This window comes from Ambystoma mexicanum, chromosome 6q (genome assembly GCF_040938575.1).
Source record: "Ambystoma mexicanum isolate Mex_15411 chromosome 6q, UKY_AmexF1_1, whole genome shotgun sequence".
In the NCBI taxonomy this organism is placed as follows: domain Eukaryota; kingdom Metazoa; phylum Chordata; class Amphibia; order Caudata; family Ambystomatidae; genus Ambystoma; species Ambystoma mexicanum.
Window position 1 is genome coordinate 1,431,484,569 of NC_090937.1, and position 13,325 is coordinate 1,431,497,893.

The following is a 13,325-nucleotide window of genomic DNA, read 5'->3' on the forward strand; positions in this document are numbered from 1 at the left end:
TTGGAAGGGGTTGATGTGCTGGCGTATTCAGGTTAAGACTTGCACTACTTTGATTTTGTACTGTCATATTTTGCCACTGTTTCATCCTGTGTTTCTGTATTGTGTTGCTGGTAAGTATTTGTTCATGTGTGCTGTTTCTTATTGATTACTGCGTGCATATTGTCTGTGGCCTGTTTCCATTTGGACAGTGCTCTTTGTGACACTTGTGTCATGTGTTGTGCATTCATTTGGTTGCTTTCATATTGCATGATATGCCATGGTGTGTTGGGTAGCTGTGATGGGGAGGGGTTGGGGGACATGACACTAGTTTCATGTTGTATTTTGCAAGGGGGTAGTCATTCATGCAGCATGAATATGTGTGTCTTTTTATCACACATCATTGGTTGTCTTTAAGTAGGTAGGGATGCCCACAATGTAGCACTTCCAGGTGACCAATCTCAGGCTGGTATGGTGGTGACAGTTGACTGTCCCTTATGTCATCATCATTGATTGTCAGCTGGTATGTGCCAGGGCTGTGTGCATTCCGCAGGGGTGTGATTTTAGGTGAAGTAATTAGCCACCAGCTGCGTACGGGCTGCCTCACCACGTGCCCTTTCCCCTCCCATGCGCAGCGGGCATGCCTGTGGTTGGGGATGTGGGGGCACCAACATGTCCACCGGCAGGCCCCGGCGTGTTGCAACGTTGTGCAGGACACATGCTGCCACTATGATCCTGCACACTACTGGGGGAGCGTATAGTAGCTGCCCACCAGAACGGTCAAGGGAGCGAAAGCGTGACTTGAGCACTCCGAATGTGCGCTCCACTATGCCCCGGGTTGCAATATGGGCTGTGTTGTATCTTACCTCGGGTGGCGTGGTGGGGTTCCGAATTGGTGTCATCATGTGGGTGCTCAGAGGGTAGGCACTGTCCCCTGGGGAGGTGATGATGGGTATCCTTAGTGGGGTTGTCACGTGCCCTTTCCCCTCCCATGCGCAGCGGGCGTGCCTGTGGTTGGGGATGTGGGGGCACCACCATGTCCACCGGCAGGCCCCAGCGTGTTGCAACGTTGTGCAGGACACATGCTGCCACTATGATCCTGCACACTACTGGGGGAGCGTATAGTAGCTGCCCACCAGAACGGTCAAGGGAGCGAAAGCATGACTTGAGCACTCCGTATGTGCGCTCCACTATGCCCCGGGTAGCAATATGGGCTGTATTGTATCTTACCTCGGGTGGCGTGGTGGGGTTCCGAATTGGTGTCATCATGTGGGTGCTCAGAGGGTAGGCACTGTCCACTGGGGAGGTGATGATGGGTATCCTTAGTGGGGTTGTGACATTACTCAGTATGCGAAAAGAGAAAAACGTAACAGACTGACTACCCCTCTCTCTAAGGTCTGACGACACAACAGGTACAGGTGCTGGGAAGCTGATATATAAATCTACAGCAGTCGCCTTCTGGGAGAGACAGTTATTGAACAGAAACCGTTGTAAATGTATAAATGAATCACTTTAATAGTTAATAATAAAATTACATTTTGTGTAGAAAACTATACAATAATAGGCTTTTTCATATCTCACTCATACCATTCATACCAATTCTCTCATTCTGTGACATCTGGGTTCGGCAATTAACATTTCCTTCAAACATATTAGTTGTTGGTAATATGTATGACAATTTAGAAAACACACAATTGGATTTTCTATAGGTCCATTTATACATTTACAACGGTTTCTGTTCAATAACTGTCTCTCCCAGAAGGCGACTGCTGTAGATTTATATATCAGCTTCCCAGCACCTGTACCTGTTGTGTCGTCAGACCTTAGAGAGAGGGGTAGTCAGTCTGTTACGTTTTTCTCTTTTCCCTTCATTCTCCCTGTCTACAGACTTGACCCCCCGAAAACAAAAAATTTGGGAGTACCCATTACTATACCCCATTACTCAGTATGTGACATGCATGCATGTGCAGAGGCATTTATACTCACCAAGCAGCCATGTATCGCCATGCCGCACAGCTTCTAGGTCCCGGTTTAGGGTTGACATTCTGTAAATGAAACTGTCGTGGGTGGACCCTGGATAGTTGGCATATACTGAGGTGATGATTCCCTTGGCATCACATACTACCTGGACGTTGATGGAATGCCAGTGCTTGCGGTTTCTGTAGATGTGCTCAGATGCCCTGGGGGGACGTAGAGCCACATGGGTGCAATCAATGGCACCTAGCACTTTGGGGAATTGTGCCACCCCGTAAAAATCCTGGACTGCAGCCTGCTTTTCTGCAGGTGTTCTGGGCAGGTATATGTGCCTGCGGATTGATGGGCGTGCAGTCATGATGGCCAACACCTGTTGCAGGCAGCGTGACTGCGTGGCCTGTGACACGCCCCCCCCACTATAGCAGTTGTCCGCTGAAATGATCCAGTGGCCAAGAGGTGCAGTACATTGAGGACCTTCTCCAGGGGGCTGAGTGCTTGGGAGCACAGGGTGGGTGATGTGAGGTCATCCTCCCACTCACTGACCAGGTCGAGTATTATGTGAGGTGGAAACCTGTACCTCCCATACACCTGGTCATCAGGCATCCCAAAAAGGCTGGTTCTGGGTGTAAAAATTCTGGGCTTGACTATCCTCCTCCTCCTCCTGCGGTATCCCACGACCACTGCTGCTAGGAACGGTATATTCATCCTGGCGTCTGAGCTTGTTTGTTGTTTGCACGCACTTTTATGCTGCACGGGTCCACCTACGCCGGAATTAGCACGTCTTCTTTGGCGCACGCGTTAGCCCCGTTCTATTCCATGAATACGTGTTTTGAACATGTGTGTGGGCGTTCCCCGCATTTGCCTCCTGTACTTCCCCCGTTACACCCACATTTTCATGCGTTGTTCCCCATTCCGCGTGTCACACCCCATGTTCCGCCTACTTTTGTTGTGTGCGCCACGCTATGTGTGATTTCGCTGTGCGCGTAGCGCACGCTGTTGGAGACATGTGCGCCAGCGTGCGCCATGCAGAATTTTGGCGCACCTCCTTGGTTTTACATGCGCACAGACTTTCCATGAATCGCTGTGCGCGGGTTTCGATGCGATTTTCGCACTTGTGCTGCGATTCACACGCGTTCGCACGCTTGCGCAGAAAATTTCAGCGCACATTAATTCCATAAATCGGCAAGCAAATGTGGTCAAAAATGCCTAAATTATTATAAATGTCTAGGGGAGCCGTTTTGAACAGATGCAAGCAAACAACAGCAATGATTTAATCAAAAGAAAACAATTTAAATCTCAAAGTCAAAGTGGGAAATAATTTAAAGCTAATTCACACGTGTAAACTTTTCAAAATGTCAATTTGTGGCAAACGTTTCCTTATGTGATTTTTGATGTAACGGTTGGTTGTACAGATAGCCAAGGATGTTAGATAAAAGTGGGAGTTGAAATTTTGCTTCTATCTTAAAAAGTGAGGGAGTTATGAAGGTTTTAGTAAGAGGTGTTTTTCGTAAATAAATACACGAAATTTGGACAAGACTTCAGTTTAGAATCGGAAAATATGGCTTATGCTTTTACCCAAGGCTAGAGCGTTTGGCTAGGCAACCAAGTCGGGACACAGTAAGTTCTGAGACTGATTCATGACTTTAGTAACAGATCCCCATCACTTTCCCGGCGGCACCAGTCCAAAGACTCAAAGTGGGACTTATGGATCAGAGTTACACAAATAAAGATGACTATGAAAATGGCGCTTTAGCAACTAGACAGAAGAAAATAGCACTAAAGATTTTGACACTGTTAAAGTTTATGAAAGTAGGGATAGTTCAGAGATTAGAGTAGAACAAGATGAGCAAGGTATACAATAGTTCTCTAGTGTCCTATTAATACTCACAATCCACTGGGATTTAAGATTTTTGGACAGTCATGGTTCTGGTCAATGGATTGGCTCTATCAAGGAAGGACAGCACATCAGGCGCGGGACTGGATCAGCTAGGCCATTCATCGGATTTGCACATGATCTGCCCTTCTTTATTCTGGGTATTTCAATCAGCGGGATAGTGAGTTCATCAGGCAAGCCTTATGGTAGCAAGCCGAATAGTTTCAGGATGCTAGTTCAGGATGATTTCCCACACCACAGCGCTTCACTGGGTTGTGAGAAAAAGTTTGAGGATCGAGGCCTTGCTGAAAATGGTTCAGCTACTGCTTGGCAAGATTCTTGGCATCTGGAGCTGGAAGGATGTTAAAGGCTGGATGTTGAATGCTGGAACAAAGTGCTTCGCTGGAATCAGGAAGGTGAGTCTGTGAATGAGTGGGTGAGTGAGTGAGTCCCAATGTGTTGTCAGCTGTCTCTATTTATCCATTCAAATGACATCACAAAAATGGTTATATGGGCCGGTTTCACTAAGCTTGCCCCTGTGAACTGGGATTGGAGCAGGACCTCATCTCCGCCTTGCATCTGAGTGATTGGATCAAGGATGGATGATGTCACATTCATGGTTTAGCTCTTACAGTTCTTAGAAACCTCCCCTAGCCACAGTATCATAATCAAATTTTGTCCTAAATACCTATTTATACATTGGTAAGCTCTACAAAAATCACACACAAAGATTCCATATTTTATGTAGTATCTGTTCATCAAAACCCCGCAGCTGAGAGACCTTGTTTCACCTTTCTGCAGAATTTTGTCAATTTCGCCATAAACTCATTTTCCAAATTGTCTGCAAATTTCCACAAATGTTTGTGTTTTCCATAGGGATGTGTGTGTAAAGTTTCATATTTCTAGCATTAATACAGTTCACATAAAACCACATATATTGCCATTCCTGTCCAGAATATGTTACACAATTCCACCGCCTCTTGAAACGTAAAGGCAAAAATGAGAATAACAAATTTGTCCTTTTTATATTTTTCACCACTTTGGATAACAGGTTATGTGTCTCTAAAAATTGTTAATAAATGGTCCGCCCTTTTGTCTCTCCCTGGAGCTTAAGGAGCAGCGGACTGCTTTGGGGAATTCCTTCAAGGAGCAGTTTATGACCCCTTCACACATCCATTTCCTGGCCTGAGGATCTGCCATTGTTCATTCCCTGGCTGTAGACGAAAGTCTGGCCTAACCCACAATTATCATTTATCAGTGAGTTTCTGCTGAGAGGATTTCCCTCCCCTTGGAAGAAACCTGTTTTTTCACTCCCTGCAGGCCCAGCCACGCTAATTTATTCTTAATTTCTTAAAATATGGCAGAAACCAAACTAGTTGCATCAAATGACATGGATAAGTTACTTTCTTAGCCTTAAACCTGTGGGATCAAAAACAACTGAGATTTGTATTCTTTTCAGCAACAAATCCTTTTATGTTTGCTAATCCGGCAGACTTTTAGTTTAGATCACTTTGAAGTTTAATCAGGAGAGCCCATCTGACAGGGCTGTCATTCACAGGTAGCCCAGTGTTCTGCACACAGATTTTGACAGGAGCTGTCATCCTCAGGCAATCCAGTTTTTCTGAGAAAATATTTTGCTCTTTCTATTTTAGGACCTTGTACATTCACAATGTTTCATTAGATTAACTGAAATTTAGATTTTAGATTTTGAATGTTGAGAAGTGTTGTGTACAGGCATTTTGGAGTTTTTAGCAACAAAGTAAATGTCATTTACAGGTGAATTTTTAAGTTTCACTTGCAAAGTGCTGCTTTTCCCTCTGCACTCTGTTTGCTTGTCATGGAGCCCACTGGCACATTTTCTGCAGTGTGTGCTCTATTCCACCACACATGCACCATGGGTAGCAGGTTGTGCATCCATCTTTTTGTGTGTTGAAGAATACAGTTTTGGAGGTATTTCGCGCGCACTGGAGTTTTGCCACCATTGTTGCTGTTTCTTGCACCATAACTAGCAGAGTGTTGTTGTGTAGTATAGCAGAGTGGGTCAATACATTCCACACCATTCATAATTAAGACCTGAGAGAGACAGGTTTTAAACAGCTTCAGGAAGAGAATATGATATTTAGAATTATTATTAGGAATGGGGAGCATGTTCCAGAGGAAGGTGCACATGAGGAAAAGGCTCAGCTGCCCATTCTACTCAATCAAAATAGTACAGTGATTCTGCTTAGTGTGTGTCTCGTGAGCCATTATTTCCTGAGGCGATATCCAAGCACTTTTTGGCTCATACTAAAAGCACACTATACTGTACATAGGATCTTAAATGTAAGGCAGTTTTCCAGTGGAGCCGGGGAGTGTTGGCAAAGTGAAATTGAGCGTCCCCCCAAAAAGGCATTTAAAACTCAATGAGAGTCAATAATGGACACACCCCAGCAGGGACTGAGACCAAGACCAAATGCCGGTGAAATTATTAAAAGTTTTATCTAAATCAATATAGGGCAAGCAAAGAACTCTGCAAACTCTGAGAGCGCTCTGCCGGACAATAGAAAGACATTCATATTTATTACAAAATAACGTAATTGGTGAGGTAAGCTATAGGGGGCACGTAGACGTGGGGATCGGGTGGTGGAGACTAGCTACTATGTATGGTATAAGGGCGGTACTCCATGATTGGCGGAGATCCACGTGGTGCCAGCGCAGGGTGCTCGGGTCAGCTGGGCTCATCGGGGTGGAGTATCGGGTCAGGAGCTGTTCGAGTTGATACATCTCAGCTGCACTAACATTGTGCCCTTGTGGCCACACATATACATTCATTACTAACTTCTACTTCAAACTGTCATATAAATCCTACAAGTTGTTAATCTAACATCACAAAAGAGAGAGATAGCATATAACTCTGGGTCTTCTCAATACATCATCATAAAAATCATTGTTAACAAAAGGTGCAGTATCATGAGTCCAGGCGTCTTATCAGGGGGCATTGGTCGGGGTACCTTTATCATTCTACTTTGTTAGATGTAGTAAGAGACATTATTATAGTATGTTAGTAAAAGAGTGAATAACTGCCACCATGGTCAGTCGAGGTTAGGGTGAACTAAAATACCATTGGGTCAGGCGGTGCAGGGGGGGCACGTAGCTCGTACATCAATAGGCGACGGGATGTGGGCCCTTGCTGCCCATAATTATTTTAACCAGAGCATGGAGGTACACAGTGGGTTTATGATGGCATCGAGTGTCAGGGGCATGGGTGGGGTGCAAATACCCTGTGTGGGTTCAGCAGGAAAGCAAGGAGGTGTATCTGTGTTATTCTAACATCAATAAACCAAGGACCTTCAATCACCAGCCGGGCCTTGGGAGGGAGGAAGGTGGGGGCTGAGTATGCGGCTCCCCAGGGGAAGGGAGAAAGAGAGACAGAGATGGCTTTGTAACTTCTCACGCATCTACATTACAGAGATGCATGCACATCATTATAAAAGAAAAACTGAGTTATGCCAGTCAGTTGCATGCATACATATATAAATATATATATCAACGATCATGTGAGCTTGCGAACACTATTTGAATTACACTTTTTTGTAGTTCATGGGTACCATATTTACAGAATCAATAAAGGTTTTGTTAACATCACATCATTCACTGGGCTATAGTTTTGTATCTGGGTGTGGGGACACATGGGAAAAGCTAGCATAAAAACGTGAGGCAGATCCAGGTTGGTGTATACATCAGCATCAGCGAAAGTCTGCAACGTTCTACTTATAATCAGACTTGTGTACATGCTTGAAGGTTAAACAATTACTTCAGACGACATCCCATTAATAAAGGCGGTGCTTATTACTTTAAGAGACTCGTACATATTGCAACACTTAATTATCTCCTTTTGAACTTGCGTGTTTTATGGGAAATCATATTGTGCATAGGGATCTTAAACATCGCTTTTTAAATATTGTGCAGCAACAATAACCCTTGGTCAGTAATGGAAGTTTGAATATACATATATTAGATAACTTTACATGTGGGTGTTCTGGGATGGGCAAAGTTCGTCCCATTTTAATATGAAAAATCAGCCTTATGGACTTGAGGCTATTTGATCGTCCTTACAAATGGCTCAGCAGCATGGGTAAAGCTGGGTTGCACACATGCTTAACAGTCATGTCTGGCACTTCAAACGGGGAACAGGGTTGGGGGCTATTCAAAACATATATTATAGATGCAGGGGTCTGCGAGGAGACAGGACATGTTTTATAGAGGCAGCTTTGTTTTTCTCAGACCCCAGTTTAAGGTCCCGTCATCATCAGGTCAATGATGTACTGCGGAAGGTGGAAGATACAGTGTTTGTACTGTTACTTGTTTGCACCTAGTCTCTCGTGAGAACAGGCCTTCAGCTGAGCCACCATGGGGAGGAGGGTGAAAGGAGTGCAGGCTCGCTGTTCGCGGTTGGGTGGGGGAGAGCCGCAGCCCTGCAGACCGCTTGTGCCACTGAGGCCTAGATTGGTGTACTCAAAATGGAGTCGAGGTGTATCACAAAATCGAGTCTGTATCATGCTACAGGGTGAGCCATGCAGTCTCATGCGTCGGCCCGCAGCCATCCCACATCCCGGGCCCAGGTGCATAGATGGCTGCCGGCGAGTCATAAGCCCCATGTAGGTGAGACATGTAGGGGGAGGGGAGTCCTAAAGACCCTTCCTCCCACACATTCCCCCCTTTCGTTACTTAAGTAACAAATATTGTAACTCACCCAACCTACTTCATTCCTTTTCATCAGCTACTGCTTCATCCCAGGCCGGTGTTCCCTTTATTGGCATCCATGCTCTACATACTCCCTGGAGACTCTGTCCTGCTCTAGCATATGCATCAGGGGTGCAAGTCATATATACACCCCCCATCTCTCCAGGTCCACTCATACCTCCTCATACCATTCCAGTGTACGGAGCTCCTTTATTGTAGTGTGGTACAATCTGTCCACTGTGTCCCCTTCATAATATAATGTCACCATTGTATATTTGGGCCCAGGGTCCTCACCTGTTTGTAATTGTGCTTCTTGGGTCATATGTGCCACTCCTCTAACGTTGCCCATTGTCACCATCATCATTGCACCATTAGGAACTGCGTTTGCACATCACAGAAGACCCAGCTGGCACACACAAAAAATGTCATCAAACCATGAGCTCGGCTCCACTCCTCCTTCTTTCTTCATCCGCTCGCCCAGGTTGTGCACAGCTGTGATAACGTGGGACAGTGTTCCATTGTCCCCGTCTGCACTAGGTACGGACGTGCAGCATGCGCTCCCGATTTTTCACCAAACACCTCCATCCATGGCCGTCAACAGGTCTAGGACATACCTCTTCTGCATTGTCATTTGCCACAGGGCCCACAGCTCTACCTTGATCACGTTGAACCCCTCTTCAGTGTCGTTGGCCAGTTGGATCAGCTCCCAGTGCGTAATCTAAAGCCATTTTACGTTGGCTCACGCTTGGATACTTGGAATGAGGGAGGCGAAGAATGTTTCCGCAGAATTGAACAGCTGGAACCTATCTGGAATTTGCACCAAATGTTCTGTGGATGCTTTGGATATGTATTTGGACAACCTCCTTTTTCTGGATACCGCGTTTTGCATGTTGCCCGCGGATAGGGCATACACTGGCGTCTCATCCATTGGCTGTGTGTCCTCTGGACCTCGGACAGCTTGTAGCCCCTTCCCACCTTCAATATGACTCTCCAGAACCACCATTAGGGCGGAGTGCAGCGTTTCCAGAGAACACGTGCCCCTCTGGGACTGTAGAAGGTGCAAGTATGCCTGTTTCCCGCAAACCCAGCAAGTGTCCATCAGGGCAGCTGTCCCTTTCTTAATATCTGGGATGATGAACGTTTTATTAAAGTTCTTGTTTGCACCCATGTTGGTTTTCCCATCCCGAGGAAGTTCATATGTAATTTCATTTTGTAGCTTGAAGGGTTTATCCAGGGCTGTGACCCAAGTGAGCTTTGTGTTATGTTCGGCCCATACTGGAGCGCACGTTTTCTCGACCCATTGCAATTTGTCTGCTGCCAACCCTCGTAGTGCTTCTGCTTTGCATGTCACTTGTTCCTCTTTCCATTTATTGTCTGAATACAGTGTCCCTTTAATCACTAGAAATGGTTCCTTCAGGCATATCACTCCTTTAGGTCTCGAGTAGCAAGTTATTTCGTTCTGCAGCATTTCAAAAGAAACTGTGTGTGCCTGGAAGGTGTTCTTTATTCTAAATAAGGTGAGATGAAGGAGACACTGGTCATCTGGCAGAGGTAGTTCTTGTGGCAGGAGCACCTTGGGGGTACCTGAGGTGTGGTGTAATAGAGAGCACACATAACAGCTCTCGTTTGTGGTTTGTTTGGCAGTGTAACTCATATCTGCATACCACTTGTTGGACTGGTGCGGGTGTCTGGGATCTTCTATTGTGACTAACCCCAACCCAGAGTACTCATTGTACTTCCTCCTCCCGACCTCCCTCCTTCTCCTATTGCTTCTGGGGTTTACTTTCTCTTTTTCTACATCATGCAGCATTAGAGGCATTCCCCCCGCTACCCCTTTTTCCCCCCTTTTCCCCATTTGTTATACGAGGCAATAAAGCTCTCGGCTGTTTCCGCATTCTCTTCCTTTACACTTGTGTGGGATTCATAACCTATAAATGTTTCAAATTTGGGTGTTACAGCGTTGGTGGTGTCATCATATAACCAAGGTAACGCAGAGGGATTTGGATCATTTAGTTCATATACATTGTATTCAGAGGAATTATACGGGGCAATAGGACGTGAGTTTACCTGTTCATTGAGTGTATCATTTGAGTGCCCTGTGTCATCATGATGGTTATCATGCCCCCATATGAGCTGAAAGCCATCCCATATGAGGTAGGTCCCTTGTTTTGTCATAGTCGTTCCTTTTCCTCCCCCCTCATTTACATCGATATATATAAATGAAATCGCCCAGTATATCACTAGGCCAAACATCATTGTAAAAAATATTACAGCACACTCAAACAAACCACACTCATAAGAATATCTGCGCAAGTCAAAATGAGTGGTTCCATTTCTATCTATTCTAACGTTGTTTGCAGTGGGGGCCCCCTCAGTTGCCATAGTTTCTCCTACATAGAGAGGCATAAAAGTGCATTAAGCATCCCATAACATCCATTTATATTTACTTTATCACGTTCATTTTTGAAACCGAGAGAGGGAAGGAGAAGAAAAAAGAGGAAGAGAGGAAGAGGGAGAGTGAGAGAGAGAGAATTTAAAAGAAATAACATCTCTTCAGCTCATTATCATTATTATGCACATCACCGTATTTATTTATTTAACTTTTCTCGCAGTTCTCACATGGGTACTTTTAAATGTTTCCTTTTCATTGTGAAGTCTGTGTTTATCCTTCATTCATTCTCCCTTCTGTTTCCTGTGTTACACTTTCGTAAGCTTTTTGCACGGCTGTTAAAATGTATCCAATATCTTAGGCCCTTCACTTTCACCGCAGTTGGTGTGCACTACACCACTTCGTATGGGCCATGAAATCTTGGGGCATTCCACCGACGAACGAAACTTCTCACGTACACCATAGCCCCTGGAATTAGCTGACCTGTTGGACTATCTGCTGCAGGCGTTATAGTGTCACTGGATTCTTCATGTGTAAATGGGGGTGCTAGCTGCCTTGCTATCATACAAACCGCTCTCGTGAGTTTTGTCAAGTATTCATTGAATTCTTCCCCTAGTACTGTAGCACTTCTTTGGGCATCTGAATGGCTGCGGAGTGGAGAATGTGCAGTATGCATGCGTCTCCCTGTTACAATTTCATGTGGGGACAAATGGTGGTCCTTGCTGGGTTGATTTCTCAGTTCAAACAAGGCCATGGGTAAACAGTTCACCCAATTTTTCTTGAGTGTAAAGCACAACTTTGACAACCTTCCTTTCAGGAGGCCATTTATCTTCTCAACCATGCCGTTCAATTTTGGGTGATGAATAGTGCACAGTTTATGTGGTATCGCTAACAGTGCTGTTACTTCTTTGAATAGATCATTAACAAAATGTGTGCCATTGTCTGAGTGAATTACGTTGCAAATTCCCCAGTGCGGGAACACCTCTCGCACTAAGAACTTTGCAGCGCACTTCGCATCGGGGTGAGCGCATAGTCATGCTTCCACCCATCTTTAAAAAGGACAGAGCACCATTATCATGTAGCGTGACCCATTGCACCTTTCTCCCGTATCTGCATAGTCAATAAGCAGCTCTCTGAAGGGGCCTGTTGGTTTGGGCAGCGTCAATCGTAATGTTCTTAATGTCATTCCTGAATTATATATCTGACATGTTGTACACTCCATTGTTAATTTTGATAATTGTTCCTGCAGCCCCGGTATGAACCAATTTTCCTGTATCTCTATGGCAATGTGTTGTTTGGCATTGTGAGCTGGGAAGTGAAGCTGTTGGAACGGTATGGGCCTCATCACGAGTTGGGCGGTAACGCCTGATCTATTAGCGGCGGCGCTAATAGCCCTACCGCCAAACCCCATGGCGCTATTAGCGCCGGATCACGGGTTTGGCAGAACGGTTATTGCCCATTCCCCATTGGGCCCATTCGGGAATTCCTCATTCCCCATTGGGCCCAATGGGGTAATTTGCGCTATTACCGCCGGCGTATTTCCCGCTGGCGGTATACCCGCCGAAAATCAGCAATTTTGCCGCAGATTTCCTCCCAGCTCAGAGCTGGGGGGAAATCCGCCAAGGTCATGATCTGGCGGACCCTTAAATGCGGCGGTAATAGTGCTACCGCCGCATTTAATGGTTACCGCCAGACTCGTGATGAGGCCCTATGTCTAGTAGTTTGCAAGGCATCACTACTTTATCTGTGTTGTTCTGGCGCCAAAGGAGATCCATGGACGACTGGCTGCACTCTCTTATCTCCCATAACTCCTTTTCCTCACCTGACACCCCTTCTTGCAGCTCTAATATTTGGGATATGAGCATTGAATTATACCCATCGGGGCAATCCTCTTCCACATGTTTCTGCACTAAGTACTCACCTGTTCTCAGTTTTGTTAAATATCATGTTTCTTTTGCGGCAGCGTCCGCTGCCACGTTTCCCAAAGAGATGGCGTCACTGTTGTTTGTATGGGCTTGACATTTCACTATGGCCACAACTGTGGGTTATTTTAGTGCCTTTATCAACTCTTTAAGTAGTTCAGCGTGTTGCACCGAGGATCCGTCTGATCTGTGGAATCCTCTTCTCCCCCATCGGTCCCATCCCCCATGTACTGTTGTGGGCATGTATGCTAAGTCTGTATAAATTGTTACTGCACAACCCTTAGCTAGATGTAATGCTTCAATAAGTGCTACTAACTCTGCTGCTTGTGCTGAATAATGGGCTGGTAGTCTCTGTTGGATGAGCACTTCATATTCACCTTCCTCTAGTCTCACCACAGCCACCCTCACATGTTTCTCTCCAGGTTCTGAATTTATTGATGCTGATCCATCTATGAAATATACTTCCCCT